The sequence below is a fragment of the Camelus dromedarius genome, chromosome X, assembly GCF_036321535.1.
Source record: "Camelus dromedarius isolate mCamDro1 chromosome X, mCamDro1.pat, whole genome shotgun sequence".
In the NCBI taxonomy this organism is placed as follows: Eukaryota; Metazoa; Chordata; class Mammalia; order Artiodactyla; family Camelidae; genus Camelus; species Camelus dromedarius.
Genome location: NC_087472.1, coordinates 56,864,018 through 56,876,779, shown reverse-complemented (window position 1 = coordinate 56,876,779; position 12,762 = coordinate 56,864,018).

Here is a 12,762-nt window from a genome sequence, read left to right as displayed (position 1 = left end):
CATTCCCACCAGCAGTGTAGGAGGGTTCCCTTTTCTCCACAGCCTCTCCAGCATTTATCGTTCATGGACTTTTGAATGGTGGCCATTCCGACTGGTGTGAGATGATACCTCATTGGAGCTTTGATTTGCATTTCTCTGATAACTAGCGATATTGAGCATTTTCTTAGGTGCCTATTGGCCATCTGTATGTCTTCACTGGAGAATTACTTGTTTAGGTCTTCTGCCCATTTTTGGATTGGGTTGTTTGCTTTTTTCTTACTAAGTTGTATGAGCTGTTTATATATTCTGGAGATCAAGCCTTTGTCAGTCGCATCATTTGCAAATATTTTCTCCCATTCTGCAGGTGGTTGTATTCCTTAACTTATGGTTTCCTTTGCTGTGCCAAAGCTTGTAAGTTCAATTAGGTCCCATTTGTTTATTTTTGCTTTTATTTCTATTGCCTGGGTAGACTTCCTTAGGAGAACTTTGCTAAGATTTATGTCAGAGAATGTTTTTCCTATGTTTTCTTCTAGGAGTTTTATAGTGTCTTGCCTTATATTTAAGTCTTTAAGCCATTTTGAGTTTATTTTTCTGTATGGTGTGAGGGAGTGTTCTAACTTCACTGATTTACATGCTGCTGTCCAGTTTATCATTGTCTTTTAAAAATTTTTATTGACAATATTGAAAATTATTTTTATTGAAAAGGTTATATATTGCATATATCAAAACAAAAAAAAATATGTTTTAAGTATACAGTGAAACGTGTCCTTCCCAACTTAGTCTCCCATCTACCTAGTTTACACCCCACACACAGGTAATCATTGTCTTTTGCTTTTTCTGTAAACTTCAAGTGTGTGTGTCTTCAGGTAAGACCATAAGGTCCCACCCATTTTTCCATTATTTTTGCACAGAAGACAGTATACAATACACACTTCTGTGACGATTTTAGGTCATTTACTATATCTTTCTCTCTCCATATCAGTGTATAGAACACTTCCTTGTTCCTTTTTAAGAGCATCATTGTATTGTACCGTAATTTATTGAGTGAGTGCTCTAATAACGATAGACCTTTGGGCTTCACTATTACATAACAATGCCGTAGTGAATACCCTGGCACATATGTTATTTCAAACATGTATAGGTACCGGCGTGTCTGTAGGATAAACTTGCAGAAGAGGAATTGCTGGGTTAGAGGCTTCATGAATTCATAATTTGATACATTTCCGACATTGACTTCAACAGTTGTACCACATTATACACCCACCAACAAAACAAGACAGTTCCCCACAGCCTCACTAACAGAGTATTTGATCAACTTTTGATAGTTTTTGCCACTACCATTGGTAAAAAACGTCTTCCGTTTCTGTTTATGGGTTTCCAAGTTAAAATGGCCTTTGATGAAGAGTCCTTGGTGCTGGCTCTCCCAATTTCTGACTAAAATAACCCAGAAGAGGGCGAAAGCTTGCAACAACCCTGAAAACTGAGACTAACAATGAACACATTGACAGAATGTGTGAAACACTGCTGCAAACCCTAAAGGAAGTAATGTGGTTCCCAAGTACTGAATATTCACTGTATGTGGGAGAAAATATATATGTGTGCCCCGTCCCCCCACCCCCCACATATACGTGCACCTATTACTCCCCCTGAACACTTCACAGTGATCCCATCAGTATGGTATTATGAGCCACATGAGACAAGTAAGGAAACTGGCTCAGAGAGCTCAAGGGTTGACTCACCTTAAGGATATATAACAAGAGGCAGGGCTGAGGTTCAAACACAGGCTTGTAGGACTCCAAACTGGAACTGTTTTCAATACCCAACATGCTTTCTCTCGCTCTCACGCTTTTGACTCCTGTTGCAAGAGCACAACATTTGGACCAATTAGAAAATTTGCCGACTCAAATTTCATGAGTCCTGATTCCTTTGTTTTATTGAAGTATAGTTGATTTACAACATTATGTTAGTTCAGGTATACATCACAGTGATTCAGCAGTTTTACAGATTATAGTCCATTAAAAATGATAACAAGATACTGGTTATAATTCCCTGTGCTACACAATATGCCCTTGTCGCTTATCTGTTTTAGACATAGTAGTTTGCATGTCTTAATCTCATACCTCTCATTTGCACTTCCTCCCTGCCCTCTCTCCTTCAGTAACCACTAGTTTGTTTTCTAAACAGAAAGTCTGTTTCTGTTTTGCATATACATTCGTCTTATTTTTTAGATTGAGTTCTGATTTCTGAAGTACTAGTTCACAATGCTTTTTCTTCTTCTATCCCACCCCACCTCTAATACCTTCCTTACTACATCCAAACAGAAATTAGAACTTGGAAACTCAAAATATGTGTGCAAAATGGCAGGTTGGACAAAAGGAGGTAATAGCTGTGCGTATAACAGGGAGGGGACCATTGCGTCCTGGCAGATGGAGAAGATATCCAATATAGTAAGAATGGTTAACATTCATTCAGGTTTTACAGTGGGTCGGGGAATATGCTAAGTGTTTTCTAGGCAATAGCTCATTTCAACAGCTTGGCAGGGTACGCACTTTATGATTCCCTTATTGTAGATGAGGAAATAGAAGTGTGAAGAGGTTAAATTACTTGCCCATTATCAGTTAAAGATCGATGGAGTGGGGACATTTTGTAAAAAGAACTTTGCTCTGAGACAGGAGATGTCTCTGATGTGGATGCTCACTGACATTGTAACTTTGTACAAGTGGATTCCCCTCTCCCTGTGTCAGTGTCCCAACCTGAAAATCATACCATTCTGTGACTTCTGAGACTCTGAGGTAATTGGGGTTAGAATTCAGAATTTGGAGGCACAGTCAAGCATGGATAAACCTGGAAGAACATACAAAATGTATTTGCTCAAAACACTGACCTCACCTGCACCTCCACATTCACTTAACCTGCTTCAAAGCTTTCCCATTTGTTCCCCTGCTCATGGGACTGATTCTCCTTCCTTCCTTCCTTCCCGACTTGCAGATACGAGTTAAGGTCTATAGAAAATAGATAACGCAGAAAATGAAGGAAATTCCAAAAAGATGCTGCTTTTTGAACCACTAACCTAAGCTCTTTTGGGCTCCTGCCATCTGTGAGAGTTTGAGAGGTGTGGAGAGCCACCCATAATGGCCTGAGGTCAGGGGAAGGAAGCATTATTCTGGTAAGATGCTAAGTTTACCATGAGGGTTTTGTTCTCTTCCACTGGTGTCTAACGCCGCCAAGAATTAGTCACCTTGGATCATGGGCCTGGCATCAATCATGATTTGGGGGAAGCCGAGGGACTTTGTATGCTGAATATTCGAGAGTTGAAACTTTACCCTAAAAGCAATGGCGAGCTACTGAAGGCACCCAAGTAGACCAGCCTCACGATCAAACTTAAATTTTAAGAAGGTCACTAAAACGCTGTGTGGAAGATAAATTTGAGGAAGGCAAAATTGGAGGCAGAGTGACTAACTTGGAGGCCCTGGGTGATGAAAACCTAAGCCAAGGCACTGACACTTGAGATGGACTTTGATATTAATAAGGGAAAGAGAATCAATAGGACTTTTTTTTTTTTTTTTCTCGACTAATTGGATATGGAGGATAAAGGAGAATGTGGAGTCCAGGATGACTCCCAGGTTTCAGAATAGGATTGGGGGATAAATGTCATTGAGCTAGAAAACACTGGAGGAGGGATGATGAGTTTAATTAAGGAGTTGAGTCTGAAGAGCCTATGGGACATTCAGACAGAGTTGACTAGTCAGAGGGAGATCTGATCAGAGATGTAAATCTGATAGTTGATACTTCAGGTTTGATTGAGCTGCCCCAGGGAAACTATGAAGAACTATACAGACACAGGGAGCAGCAGGCCAAGGACACAACTATTTATGAAGAAGAAAGGATCATTAAAACAAACAAACAAACAAACAAAACTTAAAGAAAGGAGTTTTACCAGTGAGACATCAGCAAAAAGAACCAAGGGAGCGCCTCACAGAAGCCAAACGATAAGAGAACTTCCAGCAAGAAGGGGTGAACAGTATCCAATACCCTGGGTTGAGTTACCCTAAGCCCAGGAATTTTGCAAGGTCATTGACAACCTTACAAGAGCAGTTTTGGTGGACTGGTGGGGACATCAGTCAGATGGCAGTAGGCTGAGAAGGGAGTGGGAGTTAAAGAAGAGATGACAATGACCGTAGAACGTTCTTCCAAAGACTTGCAGTTGGAAAGAGACATGAGGTCCAGGGACTTTTAAACATTGTGGTAAAATACACAGAACTGGAAAATGTATCATCGTAACCATTTGAAAGTGTACAGTGCAATAGAGTTAAATATATCCACGTTGCTGTGCCACAGATCTCCAGAACGTGTTCTTCGTGCAGACTGAAACTCTATACCCATTTAACAACAACTCTTGATTTTCCCCTTCCCCTGAGCCCATGGCCACCACCACCTGACTTTCTGTATTTATGAATCTGACCACTTTAGGTAACTCAGAGAAGTGGAATCATATAGTAATGGTCTTTTTGTGACAGGCTGATTTCACTTAGTGTAATGTCTTCAAGATTCATCCATGTTATTGCCATGTGGCAGTATTTCCTTCCTTTTTAAGGCTGAATAATATTCCATTGCGTGTATATGCCACACTTTGTTTACGCCATCAATGAACATTTGGGTTGCCTCCATCTTTCGAATATTGTGAATAATGTCGCTATGAACATGGGTGTGCAAAGATCACTTTAAGACCCTGCTTTCAACTCTTTTGGATTTATGGACTTCTTCAGAAATAGTTCTGCCTTTAGGGTGCTGCTCTCTGTGTCTTCACAGTCCTTCATAGTTTCCCTGAGGCAGCTCAATCAAACCTGAAGGATTGCTGGATCATACGGTCATTCTATTCTTAGTGGTGTGAGGAACCTCGGGGACTTTTTTAAAATTAGTATTTTAGGTTCCAAGAGACTTAGGCGTAACTGGGGAATTGGCCTTATACGAAAGACTGTCCTGGAGAGTGAGCCAGGTGTATCTCCAGAGAAGATGAATGACGAGAGGCAGCATAAACAGGAAATTGAGGTGTTCCCGCCAGGTGCTTTCTGCTTCCTCTATGAAGCACGAGAGGGCAGCTGAGAGTAAGAGGGGATGTGTTAAATTCTGGTCTTGAGAAGAATGCTTTGAGAAGTCCTGCACAGCAGCTCAGAGGAGAGGGAGAACCAATCTAATGAGGAGATGGATGGAAGTTTTCAGGGAACAGCTGAAAATAGAGGACACGATTCTGCAAGGGTAGCCAGTCTATACGGAAGCCAGAGGTCTGAATGTAAACTGGGTCATCCACATGGATACTGAACGTTAGTGAACATGGAGGCCTGACCAGGAGGTCAACAGACAACAGTAAAATGGAGGGATGGACTCAAGATGATGGCCAAATCGATGCATGACAAGTGAATATGGATACAATTCCCAGAAACACAACTGGCCTTTTACCTGAGGAAGCACTTCGGTAATTTGCTCTATGTAATATTTTGGGTACACTCATCACCTTTAAATTAAAAAAAAAATCTGTTAAGATGTATAGTATGTGCCTGGTTTGTTCGTTAGGATTATTTAAATTTGTTTTAAATAAGGGAACTTCTCACTACTCAAGTAGTCACAGCCTCAGATACTTGCAGAGACCAGGAATTGGGTCCTCCCGAGATTGGAAAAGCTATCTGCTTCTGTACCCCAAACAGCAGGAGATAAAACTGTCACCCAGAGCCTTTCCCATTGCCAGGCAAGGGAATCAGCCCAGGCCGAGGTATCAGAACAAGCACTGGCCTTTGCACCCACAGCTATTGTTTCAGATGGACTCAAAGTAGCTGGATATTAAAATAAGGGAAAGAGGAACGTGCCAGGAACAAAAGGCAGTACATAGAAGGGGAGAGTTGGTGGACTTCAAGAACTCTACTGAGGAAAGACCTTTTGGTGTGGGGAAAGAAAACTGGAGATGGAAGTCCACTGGGACGTTTCTCTCTCTTTTCTGGGAGGGTGCCACTGAGCTGACCTGCAGCTCCCTCCTTAGACAGGTCATGTAGATGTGCCAAGGGTGGAGCCAGGGGCACCTCCGATCCGGGCTAAGGTGCCGAGGTATCTGTAATGCCAGGGATAACAGGGGTGTGGAGAAGATGAAAGCTATGACTGCTGGAGCTAGGGCATCATGAGGTAGAGGAAGGCATCTGACATGTAAGGAAGGCATCTCACATTATTGACTGTAACTTCCTCAGTTGCAAGGCAGTTGGGTGAGTGCTGCTATCTGCAGGTGGTGAAGCCATGGAGATATTCCCTAAAAATATGGATCACATGGTCTTGCTGGCTGTCGGACTATATGGGGAAGGCAAATTTGAAGGACCCTGACACTGGTCATTAAAGCCTGGGAGGGAAAAGAGGGCTATGGTCAGAAACCGTGTAAGTTAGTCTATCATGAAAATACAAAATCTGGATGGTAAAAGTGTTTGCTGTGACAGGTGTGGTTCATATAGGGGTTGACTCATGCCATCTTATAAGGCTGTTTCATGTGAAAACAGGATGTCAGAGATGACATCTCAAGTGATCGCATCCACAGGGTGTGTTCTATGGTCAGGAGGAAACGCAACAGTGACCCCAGGATGCCTTCCCAGATTCCAGCTTGTCCCAGAAACCTCGGAGCAACATAGCCTCAAAATACACACAGCAAAAATTGACAGAATTACAAGCATAAATAGGCAAATCCATTAAGAAAGTGGGACACTTTAACACGTCTCTCAGCAATTGACAGCTCAAACAGCTGGCAACTTAACAAGAATTTAGAAGTTTTGAGCCACGTGTGAACAAGCTTGACTTAATGGATAAATCTTGAATCCTGAAACCGACAATTCCATAATCCACTTTATTGTCAAGCATCCCTGTGACATGTACAACAAACATACAATAGTACCTGACAAAGTGTATCCCCCAAAACATAACAGGCCAACTCATGCAGAACAAGCTAGAAGCCACAATTGATGCGCAGTAGGGTGTCCCAGGACAATGAGGTCAGTGAGATATAAAACATGAATTGACATGCAAAGTAGGCAGGCTGTCTTCAGGGTCGTGGTTCTTATGGACAGCGTGGCAATTGCACTACAGACACGAAAGCAAGTTGGCCTTGAAACTTGGGAAAGAAAGCTTGGAGGAAGAAAACTGGGGCTGTGGTCAGAAGTCGTGTACGAGAGTATTCCGTGAAAGCAGAAAACCTGATTTACCAAATGTAACAGGGAACAGGTAAAAGAGCTGGCCTGTGCCATCACACTGAAGCCGTCGCATGTGAGAGCGGTGATCATACTCCGGGACTGTTTTGTGGTCAGGGGAAAGCACAAGGGTGCCATCCTGGCCAACCCGACGCAGTTGTTAGAGGAGGTGACACAATGCACTACGTCCCTTTTGACACGGGGCCTCACAAGTGCCTGAAAATCTTGCTCTGTCTTGGGGCGCACTGGCCAGCAGGGGTTGATATCATGACAGGGACACCACCAATACCTGTCCCTTACCGAAAGGTATAGCCATTCACTGCTCTCCATAAGTCCCTCTCAGCTTTGTGTCATGGCCACAATCCCACCTCCACCCTAACCCCTCACCATCAAAGGTAGCTTTATCGTTCCCAGGGGTGCTGGGATGAGATAGTGCTGCCAGACTGGCCATGGACTCCAGCTATGGTTCTTTTGTAGCTGATGAACAGAGGTGCTTCTCAGGAAGGAAAACTGAAGAAAATCTAAAAAAAAAAAAAAAAAAAAAAAAAAAAGAGAGAGAGAGAGAGAGACAATGAACTTATTGACAAAAGAGAAACAGACTCACAGACATAGAAAACAAACTTGTGGTTACCAGTGGTGGGGGTGGAGGGATAAATTGGCAGTTCAGGATTTGCAGACATTAACTACTATACACAAAATAGATAAAGAGCAAGGTCCTACTGTACAGCACAGGGAACTATATTCAATACCTTGTAATAGCCTTTAATGAAAAAAGAATATGAAACCGACAACATAACGCCATTTGCAGCAACATGGATGCTCCTGGAGAATGTCATTCTAAGTGAAGTAAGCCAGAAAGAAAAAGAAAAATACCATATGAGATCGCTCATATGTGGAATCTGAAAAACAAAAACAAAAAAACAAAGCATAAATACAAAACAGAAATAGACTCATAGACATAGAATACAAACTGTGGTTGACAAGGGGGCGGAGGGTGGGGAGGGATAGACGGGATTTCAAAATTGTAGAATAGATAAACAAGATTATACTGTATAACACAGGGAAATATACACAAGATCTTGTGGTAGCTCACAGAGAAAAAAATGTGACAATGAATATGTGTATGTTCATGTATAACTAAAAAATTATGCTCTACACTGGAATTTGACACAACATTGCAAAATGATTATAAATCAATAAAAAATGTTAAAAAAAAAACAAAAAAAGAATATGAAAAGGAATGGATATACACGTATAACTGAATCACTACGCTGTACACCAGAAATTAACACAACATTGTACACTGACTGAACTTCAATAAAAAAGGAAAAACAAGTGGGAATAAACAATTCCATGAAGAAAGAAAAGAAAGAAAGAAAGAAAAGAAAGAAAGAAAAGAAAGAAAGAAAAGAAAAGAAAGAAAGAAAGAAAGAAAGAAAGAAGGAAAGAAGGAAAGAAGGAAAGAAGGAAAGAAAGAAAGAAAGAAAAAGAAAAAAAGACAGACCACTCAGTGTACATAATACCAGCTAGTGATAAACTTAGACCTTGAACTGAAGGCTTAATTCCTCTATTTAGTGTTTTTACACGGGGTGTCTTTACTTTCTTTCTTTAAAAAAAAAGTATTGAATGGGAAGAAAAATACCTAACTTGTAGAGTTATTCTGAGATTAGTGATATAGTATGTGACATAACCTAACTTAGGAGAGCTGTTCAATTTATGGAAGCTATGCTTTTATTTATCATTATATTAAGCAGCTGTATAAAGAAATGATGGGCTGCTCCCTGCTGCCACCTGCAGCACAACCAAGGGTCAGAAGTCCTGCATGGGTCCTGGACACTGTGCCAGGGACCACAAGACAATTCAAGCTCCTTGTCCAGAATAAAAGGGGAAAAAAAAGACGGAAAATTGAAAGCAGCAATGTCTTATAAATGAATGGAATCTTCAGAATATGGGATGGGCCCCATCAACAGAATTCACAGGTAAAATCTGCTGTCTCTAGGGGAGCTGGCAGGCAAGGTGGGCCCTTCAAACCTTACGTAGTTAGGAAGCATGTAGGTCTGGAAGTAGCGACACTTTTCCTGTGTAGGTGTTGGGGATCCAGAACTTCTAATACTTTGAGCAACAGGCAATACAGTCATGAAAGAGATGAGGGAGGTAGCCGTGCAGACTTGTGCGGAAAGAACGTTCCAGGCTGAAAGAACAGATGGTGCCAAAGCCCTTACTTTAGGAGCAGCAAGGATGCCACTGTAGCCAAAGGGGAAAGAGACAGGAGGAGAGTGAGGAGAGTACTAGGAGGTGAGGTAAGAGAGGTTAACTAGTGGCCAAATCACGTATGGCCTTGTGGACAATTTTAAGGAGTCTTAATTTACCGTGAATGAAATGAAAACTGCTGGTTTTGAGCAGGGGCATTATATGATCTGATTGTATGTGTTAATAGCATTATTCTGGCTGCGGGACCGATTATCAATGGGGCAGTTTGGTGGGCAGCAGGGAGGCTGAACAAAGCAGGGAAAGAAGTCAGGAAACAATTCCAGTGATGTAGGGGAAAAACTGACGGTGGCTTGGAGCAGGATGGTAACAGTGGAGGCGGGGGGAAGTGGTCCGATTCTGGACATATTTTGTGAAAAGAGCTCATGGATTTCCTGACAGGTGGAAAATGAGGGGTGAATGAAAGAGCAGGGTGAAGGAACACTCTCAAGTCTATGGCACGACAAACTGGGAGGAGAGGAGAGCACTGCCATCGCCCTGCGACGGGAAACGCTGCAGGTGAAGGTTTGTAGGGGAAGATGGGGGAGTTCAATTTTAGACTTGTTAATTCGGGTTGACTCTCGTGCAATTTTCTCAATAAAAAACTGAGAGTAGGTCATCGGCTGAGAGTGAGGATGGAAGAGGCAGTGTTGGAAGTTTGAAGAGAGAAAATAGGTTGTGAAATAGGAGGGCAGGCAGGGCTAGGGGCATGAGAGAAATGAGTTGTTTGAGGATTTGGACTCACAATCTGGCGGAAAGATGTTTTAGTTCAAGCAGAGACACTGTGTGTTCCAAGTTCAGACAACGTTCATTCTCTATGATCCAGGTATGAGTCGGCAAGTGGAGGGGCTGCCCTCCTCACCAGTTCCCCAGTGGGTAGGAGATTACATCTAGGATCACGTTAATACTGTTCGGTCTACCCTTGCCTCAATGTAGTAAGTACACCAGGCAATGTCTTCCTCCATTCCACCCCCAGAGGGAGAGACTCTGCCTCCCTTTTACCTGAATTCCATTTGCCAGGGAGGCTGGACACTGCAACAGTTCTGAGCCTCCCCTTAGAGCTCCTGGCATCGTATGGAGAATTAAAGAGATGTTTCTGTCCGTCTGCACTGCTGTGAGCTGCAGCGGTGGCCAACCTGAGTTTCCTGTAGTTTCCCTCTTCCTTGAGCTCCATACCGCACCATGCTTCCTAATCACTATTCCCATCAGCAATCCCTGGAGCAGAGTTCCACGTAACCACTGAACCTCAATGAGGATAATTTAAAATTTTTCCTGAGAATCAGTGGGGTGCATCCTGTTGGTGGTGACGACAAGGGCTATCTTTGGGGATACTGGTTGCCCCACATATTCCACAGAGGCCTTACACTGCTGGAACCTACGGAACTGAAGTTTTAGACACACTCTGGCCAGAAGGGCTGGCGTCTAAGGAGCAGCATTCACACTCCTGTACTGCCTGGACGTGCTGCAGGTATGATACCTCCTCTAGGTGTACATGCTACTCGTTGCCTTCTCCTTGAAGTTTGGGAAGATAACAAGGGCCATGGAGGGGCCTGGGCACTCCCTCGATTCAACAGAGTCCCCTACCCACACCTCAGTCAATGGTCGGACACAATTTGTTTCCTCCTTAGCCTTTTTGCCAAAAATATAATAAGGAACACACCCCACACATCTTACAAAGTAAACAGGAAGCTTCCCGGCAAGAAGTCCCCTATGTCAAAGAAACCAGCAGTGTGTGCTCTTTAATAGTAGTTTAGTCATTCAGCACATATGGTATTTTACAAACACAAAATTTTAGGCCACCCCACACACACACACACACCCACACCACATTTGGAGAGCCACAGTGACCTTATTAATTGGCAGTTTAGTAATATGATCACCCAGGAAAGTCATTCAGAACAAAGCAATCTCCTCCAACATTTCAGAAAATTGTTTTCAGTTATTTAAGGTGATCATATGCTGCTGCTCCCCTTGGTCACTGAGTACATCCCATTCAGGCAGAGAATACCATGAGATTGTCCCTTGGCTCTCCTTTCATTCAAGAAAGAGAGCCTCCAAGTTCAATCTGTCCAGACTCAGCATTTCTGGAATGGTACTCAGGAGGAAAAAAATGGAGTCTGACACGATTTCTCTCTTCATCACCGTTACATTCAGGCAAGTATTTGAAAAAGATAAACAGAGTCAGGGCAATTTAGAACTCTATAGCCTGTCAGCTCTCAGGAGTCGGGACTTTAAAGACCCTAAAGCTCCATCGAATCAATAGCTCTGCTCACCTAGGACACATGGAAGTGCAGTATAGAGCCTTGGGACTCAAAGGACGGTCCACGGATCAGCCTGACTGTATTTGTCCAAACTCAAGTAAGTCTCTTAAACTAAGCCCTAGTTTCCTCATATGTAAAATGGAAGTAGAGTGCCAGTGTTCCCATGTTACTGTGAAGATTAAATGAGGGAACATGAAGAAGGCCCTTGGCACAGGGGCCCGCCACATGGTAAACCCCGAATGGATGTAGCCAATTATTGTTGTTGCTGTTGTTACTATGTAAATCATACCACGGTAGACATTTCGTCCTCTTCTAACCTCCCTTCCCCCCTGTCTCTACAGAGAATTCTGTCTCTAAAATAATGTAGCTAAGTTATATGCAGAGTATGGATAACCCTAAAGCTCAGTGCTCGGAACATACAGGACGAATCCCGTCATGGACTGTATTGGGAGAAAAGGCAGGTGCTGATCAAAAAAAGAATCGACAGTCATAGTCACCTGCAGCCTGCCATCCAACACAAGAGGGCTAAGTCTTGCCACTACCCTGGCCTAAACCAGCCAGAGTCCTCGATATTCCCCCTTAAGTAGGTAGGTGCCCTCTAACAGGGCATCAGGGACTCTTTTCAGTATCTATCTAACACTACAGCAACCAGTGCCACACTCTCCACCCCCCCCCCCCCCAGGTTGAGACCCTCAGGATATTAGTTTGGTAGTAAAACTGGATCTCATTGTGGCCATTCTCTCTGAAGTCCTACTTTTCCAATTTCCCTTCACTGTGCACCTCACATCTACAAAAGGAGAACCAGAGCTAGTGATGAGTCTATAGCCTTTCAACTCCCCTCTTTCCTCCAGACCCAGAATAACTGAGGGGATCCTACTGCTGTCTACCACAGATTACGTACCCATGCACGCATGCATTCTTTCCCTCAGTTTGTGATGCGCTTGTCAACATGGTTTCACCTTCATGCCGACTACACGATTCCTTAAAATATCACAGTTGTGGTCACTACATAGGACCTACTGCATACTCTGGGCCCATTCCAAACTCTTACCTGGAATCAA